Source organism: Papio anubis, chromosome 3 (assembly GCF_008728515.1).
Source record: "Papio anubis isolate 15944 chromosome 3, Panubis1.0, whole genome shotgun sequence".
NCBI lineage: Eukaryota > Metazoa > Chordata > Mammalia > Primates > Cercopithecidae > Papio > Papio anubis.
Window position 1 is genome coordinate 135,667,564 of NC_044978.1, and position 17,305 is coordinate 135,684,868.

Sequence of the window (17,305 nt, forward strand, 5' to 3'; positions counted from 1 at the left end):
TTTCTCACATTTACAAAAGTGGACATATATATAGTGAGAGGCAGGAGTCTCAGATGGCTTCAGAGATTCCCACTTACTGGTGTACATACTCTGCTAAATCCTTTCCCTTAAACGTGAACAGGATTTGTGAATACAATGGTATATCACTCCTGCAATTATTTTGTTACATGGTAGGAGAGATTTTGAAGATGATTTTAAGATCCATGTTTACTTAAATTCATTAAAAAGGAAATTATCTCAGGTGAGGCTGACCTAATCAGCTGAGTCCTTAAAAGAGATCAGAAAGATTTGAAGCGAGAGAGGTTTTCCTGCTGGCCTTAAAGAAGCATAGGCCATGTTGTGAGCTGCCTATGGAGGATTTATGTTGCAAGGATCTTAACTTGGCTTCTAGGAACTGTGTGCATTTCCTGGTTGATGCCAGTGAGAAAGCTAGGTCTACAGTCTTATATCTAAAAATCACTGAACTTCATTAACAACCAATGATATTGAAAGAGGATCCCAAGCCTCAGGTTACATTGCAGCCTAGTCAATATCTTGATTTTAGTCTGGTGAGACCCTGTGCAGAGCACCTAGCTAAGCCATGCTCAGATTCCTGCTCCATAGAAAGTGTGAGGTAATAAATTTGTGTTGTTTCAAGCTGCTAAATTTGTGTATTTTTTTTTTATGAGGCAATATGTTCATTCATTCATGAGGGACAAAGAAAATAAAAAAAAATAGTTGATCAGAGATATCAATACGTTTCTGGAAAATTAAAACAAGCCAATAAAAGTTGGTAACTAAGGACAAAAAAAAATAAATCAAATGTACCAAGAGAAGCAGGAAATGATAAGAAGACATTATTCACCCTGCAGAGTAACAGAAAAAGAGGCAAAGGACATGGAAATGAAGGTTCTGAAGGGGACTGATTAAAAGGATCTACTTTCCCTCTCATCCCTTCAGAAGACCAGAGATTTATTTTCTGAAGAAATGTAATTGGAATCCTTATACTTAGGCTATTGGGAACCATAGATCTTGGGATGTGTTTTAGTATTACATACTGGGGTTGCAGAACCATCTTCCCACTGCCACAGAGGTATACTTCAAAGTCAGGTGAATGGTGGACTACATTGTTACAGAAATTGCTCAATCCCAAAAGGAAGGATATTGAAGTACTGACATTTGAGGGCATTCCAAAGAAAAGGCCATTTTCCTGTTTCTCTATTAACATAGCTCATGTGTTAATAATTCCTACTAATGTCCTCAGAATTTTTGACAATCTCCTCTGTGCTTCAGTCTTCATTTTTCATGTGAGACCAGAAATAGAAAGATATTGAAGAAAGTTTAAGGGTAATAGGACTCCAAAAACAAACAGGAAACATGATAACAAAGCTCAGTAGTGACTTAGAAGATATAGTAATGCTTTCATAATTATGAAAAAATAATGATTTTTTAAACTAAAATTTTATGCCCATTTTAAACTTAAATTAATGGTAAGCACGAAAATAAGGTCATTTATCAACATTAAAGTTTTCAATCCATAGCTCTCACACATTGCTTTATGAGCTGCCTAGTGGGATAAGGTTGGAAAAAGAAAGAAGAAATACAGATAGCATTTACCCAAGAAAAAATCAAATGACCAGCATTTGAAACTCTACAAATTTGAAAATAAAATTTCATAGTAGAAATATCATAAAGCTGTTGAAGATTATAGGAAAATGATGATATACACATAGAAAAATAGAGGTACAAAAAATTTAAAAAATTGTAAGAGAAAGGAAATATAACCGATGTAAATTACTTGGCTTACCGATTTTCACTATGTAGTCAAAATAATGTGAATACCCATAGTATTGATTCAATCACAGTTGTGCTAAAATTACATTGAGGAATAGGGAATAAGGAGTTCAGAAGAATAACGGTTTTGGTTCCTGAACTTTTATAATAGAAAACAAATACGTATCTAAAACTGATAAATACAAATTTGACAATATCATCATATTTACTTATGCTTATAGTGTTATCACATCAAACAGGTTTGAAAAGCAAGGGAGAAAAGACATGGAAAGCAAGAGCGATAGAACAAAGAATTGCTTCATCCTGTAATAAACCTTATAATACAAGTTCATTTTCCTTAAATGTGTAATTGCATCATTTATAAATATGAAAATTATAAGAAAATGAGATTAATCTTTATCATATTTAATACAATATTATTATCCCATGTTTGATGAAAAACTAAAGATATAACTTTGTCACATAGTTAATAAAAAGTAAAGTTGAGACACAAATTTAAACTCATTATTCTGCCTTTAAAGTCAGTCCTCAATTCCCTACACTATATTCCTGGTATAATAAGGGACAAGTAACAGCAGTACCCATTAAATGTTATGAAATAATGTTAGTTTGAGACAAAAACCATCTGTATTAGTTTTCTAGGGCTAGCACAATAAATAATCATAAATAACCTGTTTTAAAATAATAGAAAATGAATTTCTCATAGATTTGGAGGCCAGAAACAGGGTTGGTTCCTTTGAGATCCCCTGAGGCCCTGGTTCCAAGCCTTTCTCTTCGTTTCTGATTTCTGCTGGCAATAGTTCGGATTTGTAGACACATCACTGCCATCTTTGCCTCAGTCTTCACATCACCTCCCACTCTATGTGTCTTTCTGTCTTCTCTTCCATCTCATACAAAGATTTAGGATCAGCCTGATTAATCTAGGATGATCTCACCTCAAGATCATTAATTCAGTTACCTCTCAAAGACACGTCTTATATAAGGTCACATTGACACGTACCACGTGAACATATCTTTTGAGTGGTTACTCTTCAACCCACTATAGTGTTTGCATCTTATTTTTACATCTTTATTATTGTTGAGTTGTCTGTCTTGATGGACACTGCCATTGAGGTAATTGAGTTTCCTTATGCGTATTATTATATAAGATTTGCAGTTAGTATATTTTTCTCCAAGATATAGGATCCAGTATTATCTTTGAGAACAGCTAAAGTTAGAATCTGTATGATGTCATCTCAGAGTACAAAAAGCCATGTGATTTTATTGTCAAAAGAACAGTCCCTCTTTTGAATTACTAAAGAGCTGATTACAAAAAAAAAAAAAAATGTGTAAATGTTATTTACAATTCTCTCTCGTTTTCTAATGAAGGTGGGTACTAAGTATTTAGAGGGACTTTTTTTTTGATGAATGAGGCAACGTTTCTGAATAAGTGCATTTGGGAGAAATAAAACAGTAAAATTAGTTTGCTTTTTTAAAAATGGAGACACAGCAAAGACTCAGAGAAAATAAAGGGTAAGGAAGGGTGAAAAAGCAAGACTGCATATACAAAGAGGCAAGTGAAGAATGATATGATTGTGGACAGTTAGGTGCTTAGTGTGGAATTACATCAACAGAGAATTAAGGAAGTTTTATGTCATGGAGGAAGTAGTGTAAGTCTCCCTACTTTGAAATCTCTGTTCAATCTATATTAGCTGCTGTTGCATCGTAAGATGCATTATTTTAAAGGGGGTGCCATGAAGTCCTGCTTCAAAGTTGGTTTGGAAGAAAATAGAGGCTGCCAATGGGATATGCATTGAATTTAAAATTAAAGTTTATGTTTCCCATAGATGGTGAAATAAATCCAATCAGTTGTTTTACACTTAAAATTTGATTTTGCTGACAATTGGAAAGGGGTGCCAAGGGCACTACTCATGCTCTTAATGGGGATAAAACAGAGAGAAGAAAGAGTAAAAAAGAATGAGTCATCTCATGGCATAACTGGATATTTTATTCAGAAATATAACTGGAAAATACTCTTTGTTACAAATATGAAACCAGTATATTATATATTGCATCATTCGACTTCTCTAGTTGGATTCCTTCAACCATGAGGATTAGTGTATGCTCTGTGATTAAGTAACAGACATAATAGGAATAACTTCTATCTCTTGAAATTGCAATATTGTATGTATCAGTCCTCATGGAGTACTAAAACTTCTCTTTTGATTAAAATAAACCATAAGGGAAATCTGTAAGGTCTATAAAATGTATGTTGGGATATTACGAAACTTTTAAAAAGTCTGAGTCTTTGATTTAACAAAGCATTGTATTGTTTCCTATGGTTCTAAACTAATATAAAAATAATTAATCTTAAGCATGGTATATAAGAATGTATAATAAGGAAAGTGTAATAAAGAAAAAAAATAGGTATGTTGGGGAAAAAAGCATATTTGGGAATAATGGTTTCCAAGTTGTGACTTCTGGAATGTTTTATTGCAAAAAGCCTGTCTCTTTGAGGTCGCCAAGCATGATTGTGTTAAGGGTGACTTGTTTGCTGTCACTTACAATTGTGAAAGTTCCATTCACTATTGGGTTTGATCCTGACCCTTCTATTTACTAAATTATATGATCATGTGAGGTTATATGACAACTCTAGATCTCAATGTGCTTATCTATATAAAAAGAGTAATTGTACAAATCACATAGGGTTTTGTAAGGAATAGATATATACAGCTGAGGTGAAAACAATATAATATGAAGGAGTAGACATTACAAACAGGCAAATAGGCAATAAAAATAGTATATGTGAATTACTCTGATAAAGAAGATACGAATACAAGCAAAGCCTAAAAAGGGACTTCTAATCAAGACTTGGGAATATCCTTAAAAGAAGAGAAACTAGAGAAAATGTTCTGAAGAATCTAGTAATTGAATGAATAACAGAGAACTGAGTAGCTAGGTGAGAGGGCAGGAGGTCTCCCTGTAAAGTGATAGAGATGGGGTAGTTCTGAGATGGAAGAAAACAAAATATTGATTATAATAATTCTCTATATTTTTCTTTGGCATTCATAATGTGACTTAGTTATTTAGTATCTGTGTTTCCTGGTGTATTGTGAGTTTCACTAGGAAAGTAACTCGACGTCTTGTCCATCATAGAAAAAAAATGGCACCCAGTTAATTTTTATGGTGTATTTGACAATCAAACACTATTTACATTGTTGTCAAATACCTTACTGTCTAGAATATATTTGGGAAAAAATGAATCTATTTTGATCACCTTTCATCACATAAAAATTTATAAGTGAAGTGGGTTTAAAATAAAGTTGGTGCTTCAATTTTCAGTCAATTCATTATTGTAATAAATTTTATTTGATTTTTTTCCTTTTATTAGAAATTAAGTGTTTGTAAAAAGTAGGGAAAACTGTACAAAGAAAGCTTATATTGTGTTATCTTTGCAAATGAATAATCCATAAAGAAGTCATCTATTTTATTGTATTTGTCAATACATTGTTGATGGTAACTTACTTATGATCTTATACTATGGGAATTCCTGTAGTTTTGTGTTTTGTTTTGTCTTAAAAAGTGTATACTGGTTTCCATAACTTAAGAAGCAGAGACTTCAGATTTTCCTAAAAACAGTAGATTTAATAAGAAAAATTTAGAGATTTAAATTGGAACTTTGTGTTAAAAATAGTAACAATTCTTCACTATCAGTTTTAATTTAAACTCTCTAAGTTTATTGCCCTAAGTTTGTGTTGTACATTTATTTTACTGACTCTATTTTTTATTGTAAAAATTGCTCAGGGTTTTGGGAGGCTGAGGTGGAAGGATTGCTTGAGGCCATAAGTTTTAGACCAGCCTGTGCAACACAGCAAGACCTTGTCTCTATAAAAAATAAAAATAAAAATATAAAACAATTAGCTGATGTGGTGGCACATGCTTGTAGCTCTAGTTACTTGAGAGGCTAAGGTGGGAGGATTGCTTGAGCAGAGTTAGAGGTTATGATGAGCTCTGTTCTGACTAGTGCACACAAGTCTGGGTGACAGAGCAAGACCCTGTCTTACAATGAATAAATACACAAACAGATTATGGAATAGCTAAAAGTCTTAAAGACTTTTAGGTATCAGGTGCCTTTGCTACTTCTAAACTGCTGGCTTGAGTTTCCTAGTGAAGCTGCACAGTTGTTGCTGTGCGTGCGTGCATGCATGCGTGTGTGTGTGTGTATGTGATTTAGTAAGCAAATTCATTAAAATCTTAGAGATAATATAATATTAAGATTCATACTATAGCAACAAATTTATCAGTGTAAATAAAATAGATGCATTTCTTTAAAAAACACATCTTGCCAAAACTGATATAAGAAGAAATAAAAATTGATTAGATTCGAATTCATTTAAGTAATTTAATCTGTTACAAAAACTTTCTTACAAAGAAAACTCTTGATCCAGATGGAGTATAGGGTGAGTTTTATCAAAAAGCAAAGCTTGACATAGTAGATCTTACAAAACTTTCAGAAAATAAAGGAGAGAACACATGCTAATTTGTTCTATGAGGATGGAATGACCCTGGTACCAAAACTTGAGGATTATATCGCAAGAAAATTACAGAACAATATCACTCTGAAATAACAGACATAATTTTCACAAAATATCAGAAAATCAAGTGCAAATATATATAAAATAACATATAATAATATATAATAATTTATCATATATTTAATAATTTATCATGACCAAGTTGAAATGTAATATTTTCTGTGTTTTTTTTTTGGTTTTGGTAATATTTGAAAAATTTTCTTACTACATTAGTAGTTTAAAAAAGAAAAACTACTGGACCATGTGAGTACATATAAATAAATTCACTTTAGTTTATGTTTAAAAATAGTACTATTCTATTCTTATGAAGTTTAAGTCAAAATAAAAGTATTACAAATCAGAATAAGATTGCCTTAAGAAGAGGGAACTTACTGAAGTAGTCATAATGGGCCTTTCTGGTATGATGGAAATATTACTTATATTGATTAATGTAGTGGTTTATTAAAATGAAATTATAACCTTGAGGATGTGTACTTTATACAAATTTCACCTTAATTAAAAATACATAATATGAATGAATACAAAAAAATTACAAAAATTCTGCAGTTTAAAATCACCTTTCGAATTCTGATTTCCTATATTGTAATAAAAATGATAATGTTTATAGAAGTTCTTTGAAAGTTATAAAGTATTCAAAGTTGTTAAGCATTTTATCTCATTGCTATGTTTTATCAAAGTAATCAAATTTCGTTAAGGACTTTGGCTTATTCAAATATTTGCATTCTTGATGCATTTGGTTAATATCTTCAAACTTCTTTCCTATCTACAACTGTGTGTATCATTAAAACTTTACATGTTCTTTAAGTGTACAGTTGCTTTTAGAGTGTAACTTTAAGAGTTCTATATCTTGACCTTAGCACATACATTTGTAAAAATTTCATAAATCATATGAATTCATAAAAAATTAAACTTTTTCCTTAGATGAAAGTTGTCATTTCTTTTAAAGCGATTATTACTTTCAAAGTCTATTACACTGTCTGTCTGAACAGTGAATTTTGTTGCTCTGAATATGGAGTTACATAAACATTGTAATAAAATATTTTTCAGAATATTTAAATGTGGATTTTCAGTACTTAGTAAGCCGCAGATAATTGGGAGATACTGGGTTGTATATACTGGTGTTGGTATAAATTTGTAACAAAATTTATGGAATCAAGTAGAATTGAATTTTTATCTCTTTTTGAATAAATATTAAAAACATTTATTCTCGCCTGTAATCCCAGCACTTTGGGAGGCCGAAGCGGGTGTATCATGAGGTCAGAAGATCGAGACCATCCCGGCTAACACGGTGAAACCCCGTCTCTACTTAAAATACAAACAAAAAAAATTAGCCGGGCGTGGCGGCGGGCGCCTGTAGTCCCAGCTACTCCGGAGGCTGAGGCAGGAGAATGGCGTGAACCCGGGAGGCGGAGCTTGCAGTGAGCCGAGATCGCACCACTGCACTCCAGCCCAGGCGACAGAGCGAGACTCCGTCTCAAAAAAAAAAAAAAAAAAAAAAAAAATTATTCTTTGAGTAACTCTGGCTGTGAACAATATCCCCCAAATTGTTTTTCTCATCTCCTTTTCCACTCAACAGCATTACCTGCCTAAGTTAATTCTACTTAAGCTATTTAAGAACATTGTAAAATGTGAGTATGAGAAGTCTCTGTTTCAGACGGAAGATAAACCATGTTTGTAATTTTAAGGTAAATCATTATGTAATTCAATAAGCACATAATACTTTAAGAATGTCTATTGCAAACATATTTTTTTCACTCTATTTTTAAAGTTTTATTTATCTATTGAATTTTTAAATTCATTGAGTTGGAAATACCATAGAACATTTGTCCTAACAGTTAAATTTATTTTAGTATCTTCTGTTACAGCAAGTAAATGCTTATTGAAATATATTTTTCAAATGGAAACTTCAGTATATTTTATTGAATTGTACATTTATATATGTTTTTAAAAGTCCATATTACCAAAATGTTCATATAAATATAGATTATTATTGATGTGTATTTCATATTGTACACCTAAGATAAATTTGATACTTTATAACCAGATACATTCTATTAATGTGTTCTCTATAATCTTATACTTTGATCCTAATTAAATTCTACAAAAGCAAGAAGAGGATGTTAATAAGCAAATAGAGTAATACAGTGAAGATTTCTGGAAAAAAAAGGTTGTCTTATTTTTCCTTGAATATATTATTAATGCATATAAATGTCAGAGAAATTATATTACTACTTAATATTGAAAAGATAAAAGATATTTTACTTCTGAGAAATCCTTTAATTTACTTTCAATTAAAAGAAACTTAGTAGAAAAGAGAAAACACTATGACCTGTGGTAGATTGATTGCAAAAATGGAATCAGTTCTGCAATCTTCTCTGATTCCTCATTTTGGGACATTTTTAGTCTTCTGCTCCATACATCATAAGGCAGATTCTATTTTCCTGCTCCTTGAATTTGATTTTTCCTGTGGCTTGCTATAGCAAATAGAATGTGGAGGAAATAAAATTGTGACACTTACAATAATAGGCCTAAAAAGACTTCTGAACCCTTCCTCTCCCATGAGTACAAGTTGATGTAAATCTAAAGGAGGGTGACAGACCACAGAAAGCAGAGCCAGTCATCTCAACCTAGGCCATCCTAAATTAGTGTGATGCTAGCAGAGCCATTATCTGTTGAGAGAGGAATGAATGAACCCAGCCAAATCAAGGAAGCCTGCCCACATTAGTTAAATTTTCCAGACTATCTGTATCTCATGAGGGAAAATAAGAAGTTGTTATTTTAAGTTACTAATTAGATAGTAGTTTGTTAGGCAACAACAGGTAATTGATATACCATCATGTAATTAAATGTACTACAATAATTCTACTTCATTCAAAAAGTGAGTTACATAAATCTTTCTTGAAGTTTTAAAAAGATTGTATAGTTCCATTTTTCATCTGCAACAGATGTTTTATACAAGCTATAGTAGGAATTAATTTCTTAATGCAAGTATAAGTTTTCCAAGCATGAATTACTTTGGAATCCATTATTTTCTCCACAGAATTGCAATTCCTACATTACCCCCATCCCTTACTATAAACCAAGTTATCATACACACACACACACACACACACACACACACACACACTCATATACCTATACTCATGATATATGTATGTATGGGTGTGTATGCATAAAGTAAGTAAAAAGGACACATACTCATGTACATATATCAGGAGAATATGTATATGAGTGCATGTGTATCTATTTATAGCTCTATCTATCTATCTATCTATCTATCTATCTACCTATCTATCTATATGTCTGGATTCTATAAAGTTTTTTATTTTTTCTTTACTTACTTCTGTGCCACTACTACATACCTTATAGATATTGATATCTACTAGGATAAGTTCCCCATAATTAGTTCTTTTTCTTTAGAATTACCCAAGTAATATTTAATCTTTTACTCTTCCCTGTAAATTTTGAAATCCTATTGTTGAATTTTGTGAAGGACCTTGTTGAAGCTTTAATTTGAAAATGTAAATTAATTTTGGTAGTATCATAACACCATGGAATTGAATATTTTTCTCCAGGAAATTTCCATTTCCATTTATTTAAATCATCTTTTATGTCTTTGAAAAAAAAAGTTAAAGTTTACTGCTAAAACATAATGCATACTTTTACCAGAATTATTCTGAGATGCTATACATTTTGACTACTGAATTACAGGTATTTTTATATTATATTTGATAAGTAAGCATTATTACTGTGAAAGCATATTAGTCAGGGTTTATCAGAGAAACAGAACCAATAGAAGATATAATAAATAAGAGATTTATTGTAAGGAAAAAGCCCATATAATTATGGAGACTGTAAAGTCCCACAATCTGCAAGCCCTCTAGAGATCCAACAAATTTAGTGATACAGTTCAAAAGCTTGAGAGCAAGAGGGCTGATGGTATAAATTGCAGTCCACGTCTAAAGGTCTGAGAATTAAGAACATCGAGGGCAGGAGAAGATTGATGTCCCAACTAAAGCAGTCAGGCAGAGAGTGTGTAAGTCTTCTCTTCCTGCATAGTTTTGTTCTACTGAGGTCTTCAATGAATTGAATGATGCCCACTCACATTGGGGAGGTCAATCTATTTTACTCAAGTCCACCAATTCAAATGCCAATCTCACAGGAAACGTCCTCACAGATACTCCCAGAAATAATGTTTAATTAGATATCTAGGCATTCCATGGTCCAGTTAAGTTGATACATAAAATTAACCATCACAGAAAAATCACAATTAAAACTTGTAAATTCAGTTTTAAAATTTACACCAGCAAAATTGCCAGATAATTTTTATTTCTGTAAATTCTTCTGTAGATTCTGTTCAAGTATTTAGTTAGATAATTATGAAATCCAAATAATAGCTATGTTTTTCATCTCATTCCATATATACATATTTATTCTCTCACATTTAAATATATAAGATAAATATATATAAACCCATTCATATATGTGTATACACATGTAGATATGGAATAAAAAATATGTGTGTATATATTTGTTTTTACTGTTTATTACATCACTAGGTAAGACTTTTCAAGAGTTTGCTGAATAAGTTTATTGTTAGTAAACATCCTTGTCTTTTTCAATATTGAGTATAATATTTTATACAGGTTTTTATGTACATACATTTTATCAGATTTGGATAGTTTCCTTCCATTCCCAGCTTAAGAGCTTTGGTCATGAAAACCGTTGAATTTTATTGTATGCTTATTCTGCAATTACCAAAATAATTATATGTTGGCTTTGATTTGGGAACGGTTTCTTTAGGATTTTTGCATCTATGTTTATGATTGAGATAAATTGTAATTTTTTCATAGGGCTCATTCAGATAGTGAAATTGAGAATAGCCTCACAAAATGCATTTAAGATGGATTTTCCCTTTCACTTTTCTTGGGAAAAAATGTTAACCAGAAAAAAACTTTTTGACACTTGATTATTTAGTATCAGTCTCCTAAAAAGTTATATAGGACTGTTTTAGTTTGAGGACTAGATTTTTTAAACTATTATTTAAATGTACTGATTACAGATACCCTCATATTTCCTATTTCTTCTGAAGTAATATTTCTTAATATGTTCTAAAATTATTTGTTTTTAGTATTCAATTTACTTTTATATAGTTTTAATTTTGTTTTTTTCTAATTTATTATATCCCAGCATTAGTGATACCTCTATTATATTTCTAGTACTTTTAATGTTTGATTTCTTTCTTTTTCTTAGTATAGTACAGAAGCTTGTCAATGTTATTAGTGTTTCATATAATTTGCTTTTTTATCTCCTCAATTTAATTTTTTCTGTTTATTCATTTATTTTCTTATATTTCTTCTTCCACTTTCTTTGAGGTTATCTTGTTGTTATATGTGTGTATACAATATATATTTATGCATGCACCTATACATGCATATATCTCTACATGTAAACATATAATACATATATTTAATGCATATATACACAAATATACACATATACAAGTGTATACACACATATAGAGAGTATATGTACTTCGTAAAATGTATTAGTAACACCAAAATGCATACTTGTGGAGCTTTTGCACTCATTCAAGAGCATGCACAGAGCAGAGAAAAATTTCAATCACTCAACATACACATTCCTACATGAAGTGAAAGAAGATACTCTGCCTTCTTGTTTAAATTTTCATACTGTAAGCACGTGTCTTTTATATGATCTATAGAGTGGCATGTTTTTTATACTTTTGTGTTTTTAATTGGTTAGTTCATCACTGTTTAAGTGGTCCCCCGGCATAGATTTGAGTTGACGTCTAGTGTTTGTAGGAAAAAGAAGACTGCGATGTGCCTTGTAGGGGAAAATACTTGTGTTACATAAGGCTTGAATTATAGTGCTATTGGTTGTGAGTTCAATGTTAATCAATCAGAAATATATATTAATTAAATAGAAGCACACATAAATAAGGCTCTCTACTAATCAGTAGATGAAAATATGGCCAGAATCTCTCAGCATGAACCTACCTCTGTACTTTTCCCGGGAGCAATGCTTCAGTATTTGCTAATTTAGTGATCACAACACCGTGAAAATATTAGAATCAACTATACTCCTACATTTATACACACATACTTGTATGCATTACATACATCTAATTTCTAGTTATCTCTATTGCCTGAATTTCCACATAATTAGGGATTAATTTTGTATGTCTTTTGTAATATTGTAAGAATTTATTTTATTTTGTATTTTACTTATTTTTTCACTTCATTATTAGTTTACTTAGCCTACACCTTGGCTTAGAAAAGAGTGAAGGCAATTTACATAAATGTATACATAATATAAAACTAAAAATAATGGAAACAACTCATGGGTGTATAAACGCTGATCCTTTAACAGTATTCATGCCTTTTGACTTAATTAGATTGCTAGAAATGGAAAAATAACTAGTGAGTAGTAGGCCTAATAACTAGGTGATGAGAATTTACTTTATTACATAAAATATTGAATAAACATGTTAAGGATGTTAACGTTTAAGCTAGCTAATTTGAATATCTTTTGCAAAGTGTCATTTTGGCTAAGTTTGATAGAAAAAAATAACAATTTTGAAGATGTCCTCATCCTTTATGAGCTTTTTTCACATTTAAAAAAAAATTTCAAGTTCTATATGTAATATCTATATTAAGTTTCTATTGAGATTTTTGAATGTAGATCAGACTTATGATTCTAACTATATTGCTTAGTGTAAGAAACCTTAGTCTATCCATTTCTCAGTGCCTTATTATAAATTGAACTATAAATTGATTATTAAATACTTACCATAAGAAACATTTATTTGTGGTCATGGTAAGATTTGGGGAAGTGGCACTAAATTCCCACTTCTCTTCCTTAGTATATATGCATTTTTACCTTGTCTTTCTGACCACAAACCTCAGAGTATTTGAATGTTGCTTTTTCATTTCAGTGAACCTGCAGGTCAGAACCAGTCTTACTTCGTATCTTATACAACATAGTTGGGAGAACTGAGATACCAAATTACCTATCAAGTTATACTTTAGTGCAGGAGGTAAGAAGTGAAAAGGACTAGTCTGGCATTACAGGAGGTGTGTGATGTAGCATTTTCTGCCTTAATTGTCACTCTGTTGCATTTCATCTTTTAGATATTGATGACATTTTTTCACTTCATGTTATATCTTTTGTCATCAAGCTTTTGAGACAATTAGGATGCAGGTGGATCAATCACCTAAGGTTTTCCAGTTTGTTTTATAATTTATGATGATATCTGAAAAGCAATAATTAAAAATATAATCATATTAGATGTCTAAAATAGACTATACAAAATAATGGTAAGTTGTTTTGCTAGTTTCCTCTGTCTATCCTTCAGGGGGTAGTTTCAGGATTTGAGATCAGATTTGGTTTGTCAAAAAATTGCAATATTGTTATTATCTCCATTGTTCACTTACCATTAGTGGTTTAAAGAAATACAGTAATGTATTTTATTTTCATTTACCTAACATAACGGTTAGAAAGCAATTTTATATAATATCAGCATTAGTTAATTGTCATGAAAACAGATTTTCTTTAACCCATACATAAGGGCATTTAAAAAATAAAAAGAAGTGTGGAAAACCTGAAAAACTGTTTTGTCAACTGAAAATGCATCAAATTATAGCTTGAATGACATTTTCTTGGGATATTTTGATACAGTGTTTGTACTTTTAGCAGATTGAAAATGTATTGTTAGCAACATCATGGAAGTGTTTTCCACATCTATCCCCTTGTTATTGTTTTTAAGTATTTTAAAACGTTATTTTTAATTAGATTTTTTTTTTGGTTAGAGTTTCAACCTTTTTGTTCTGAATAAATTAATTAAGTTTTCATTTAGAGACTATATTGGAAAGCGGTCAGTTGTAAACAAAAGAATGCATTATAGTCTGTTTAAGCTAAGAAACGACTTAATACAGGAAGTTACATGGTTAAATAATTGTGAGAATGTAAAAATTCAGTATCTAGGCTAAGGTTTTAGGAAAATTTTTAGCACCCAGATATATTCTGTCTCTGCCAAAATCAGTAAAACTGCTCCATCACTGCAGAAATTGATGAACCAAGAATCTGCTAGCTTCAGAACGTTCCACCATAGCCATGACCTGTGTTAGCCAAATGGATGTTCTACATTCTTAGCTTTCTTTTACCTGATGTAAGTCTTGAAAATGCATCTGATTGCTATACAATACATTATATTCAAAACTCTAGATGAAAGGAAATCTTTGGTATGCACTTTTTCCTGTCTGTAATCTGCTTCTGAGATATTGCAGGAATAGACGTTGAATGAGCCAATTCCCAGTATTTGCCACAGTCAACAGCTATTCAACAATGACACATAGCACACATACTCTGCTTCTTGTGCTTACAAACTGAACAACAATTACAGCAATAGCCTACTACCAACTACACTAACATCAACCATTCACTGAATGCTCTTATCCTATTCTTTAGGGGAGACAACTCATCTGTCACATTTATATATCTGGGTGTTTTTAATTCCCCATTTATTTCAGTCACAATCTGTCCTCAATTTTTTGCAATCTATGAAATGAAAGTTAAATTTACATACCACCATCCCATACAAAATAATACTGTAAAATGGGAAGGGAACAGAAAGAATTAATTAAATTATATAAGTATATAATAAAATTACAAAACAATGGATAGTTCATATGGTCTTTGTTTTCACAACCACCATGAGACCATAATTCACATGTATGATAATTTTTGGGACATATTCCATGCATTTTCTTTGTTCCCACTCAGGATCTTTGCTGAACTGGATTCTTTATCTGACTAAATGACTTAGGTTTTATTTTTGATGTTTCTGAATCCTTTATTATATGGCTATTTTATCTTGATATCATCTTAATAGGTTTTACCATTAGATAGAGAGAAAATAGTTATCCCTCCATGTTCCCTTTGTGTAGGAGGAATCTCACTTTTCTGTGATGATCTGAATAATTCTCCCCACAAACACATCAACTTTTTTGTTTCTTGTTTGCTGTAATAGCCCCCATATCATAGTGCTGCATCAGGGGCTTAGTACTTGTCTGAGCTGTAGGTTGGCACACTGAACAATCAGTTTTGGTAGTAGTGTAACCTATCTTGATGAAGAAAAGTTTCTGTAAAGTCCAAGTATAAATCTCTACCACAGTCAGCATGTCCTCTTTTTGTCTGAGCTCATTTAGTGACCTGGGAAGTTGTAGAGAGAAGAAGAATTTCCACAGAGGTCTACTCAAATATCTAAAGTATTTTTCTAACGTGAGAATTCACACAAGACAGAACTTCTCACACACATCCTATTTGGAGAGTTCTATCAGCATAGCTTCTCCTTTTCTCTCATCTTTCACTCATGTTCTTTCCAGGTTTTTGTCTATAAAGCCAAATTACAAACATATGCTCATGAAATCAGAAAAGTTCCATACATCTAACCACTTATCTTTCTAGGAAAAGTGAATAACTGTACGTTCAGCTTGAAATTCTGCCCTTTGGAAATATTTCCTTTCCTCTCAATTTCCCAGCATCACCTTCAGTGGGATTATAATGCTTCAGAACCATGCTTTAGTATTTTCTTAACACTGTGGCACGTTGCATTTTTAGACTCAATTCTAAATCTTCACTGCTTCACAAACCAGATTCATGGCCATGTTACTTTGTAAATTATTCTCCCTAAGGCATAAGAGTATAAGTCCTTACTCATTTTCTTAGATCTTTCTTTATGTCTTTGCCCAAAAGAATGCAACTGAAGTGCTGATGTTCTAGTTCTGACCAAGGTCTTACATATTTCCACATACCTTCTCGTACCTTTGTCATTACCATGAGGAATATGGTGAAGCTTCCCTGGACAGTGAAACCTGAAGCTGAATGCCCTATATAGCTGCAGTGAGAAGAAAATTCACCTAACTGAGCATAGAAAACATCAGCTAAATCTCAAGACCCAAATATACAGATTTGTTTGCAATAATGAATGATTATTATCTAAAACCACATCGTTTTAGAGTTAGACGCACAGCATTATCGTGGCAATAGCTAGACAATATACTCAATAGCAAGATTGAAGGGGAGTCTTTATGAAATCATAATTGTGAGTTAAGGAAAGGGTGTTAGTGCAGCACGACTGAGTGAAATGAGAGTGGGGTCAACTGAGTAAAAACATGCTTATAAGGATAAAGTTAGATAAAATGTCAAGATTAGCAACTCCTAAAGCATGCTTCTTCATAGAAACATAGAATAGCCAAGAAAAAACTGTCAGAATCAACTTTGTCGAAACTCTGGAAAGCACTCGAAGATTTACAGCAATGCAAATAAATATAAATCAAAACAAAAATAGGCAAATTTTAAATGTAGGGACGCCTTGTGATGTTTTTATTTGACCTTTCTCTAATACTCCTCAGCTCAGTGATGGCCTTAAAGATGGCATCCTGTGTTCCCAATATGAACCCTGTTCTCTAGATCTAGAGAGAAAAGGGCAGACCTTATTTAAAAAGAGTTGTATTTCTTTATTCCAACCTGCTCGACGACTATTTAAAGGATTCATGCAAGGTACTTGTATGTGCTTGGCCTAACTAGTAACGATGGACATAAAGGCTGTGCACATTCCTCAAAAAAAAAAAAAAAAATTGTAAAATTGAGAAAAAAAAACCGATAACCATTTGTGACAAAAGACTGTGGTTGTGGTTGAGGCATACAGTAGAGTACTTAAAGTTAGGAAGACAAAGCTAGTGAAAGAGTTTATTTGAGTAATCATGGTATTTAAAAGTGTATATGTGGACTAGGGTATTAGAAAGCTGTGCACATGGCCAGAATAGGACATAAGCTAAATAAATAAGAAGACTTTATGTTTTTATGTTCGGCTAATGTCTAGTCTCAAAGCAAGCCTAGCTGCTCATTGAAAGAATTCCCTAGCACAGAACCCA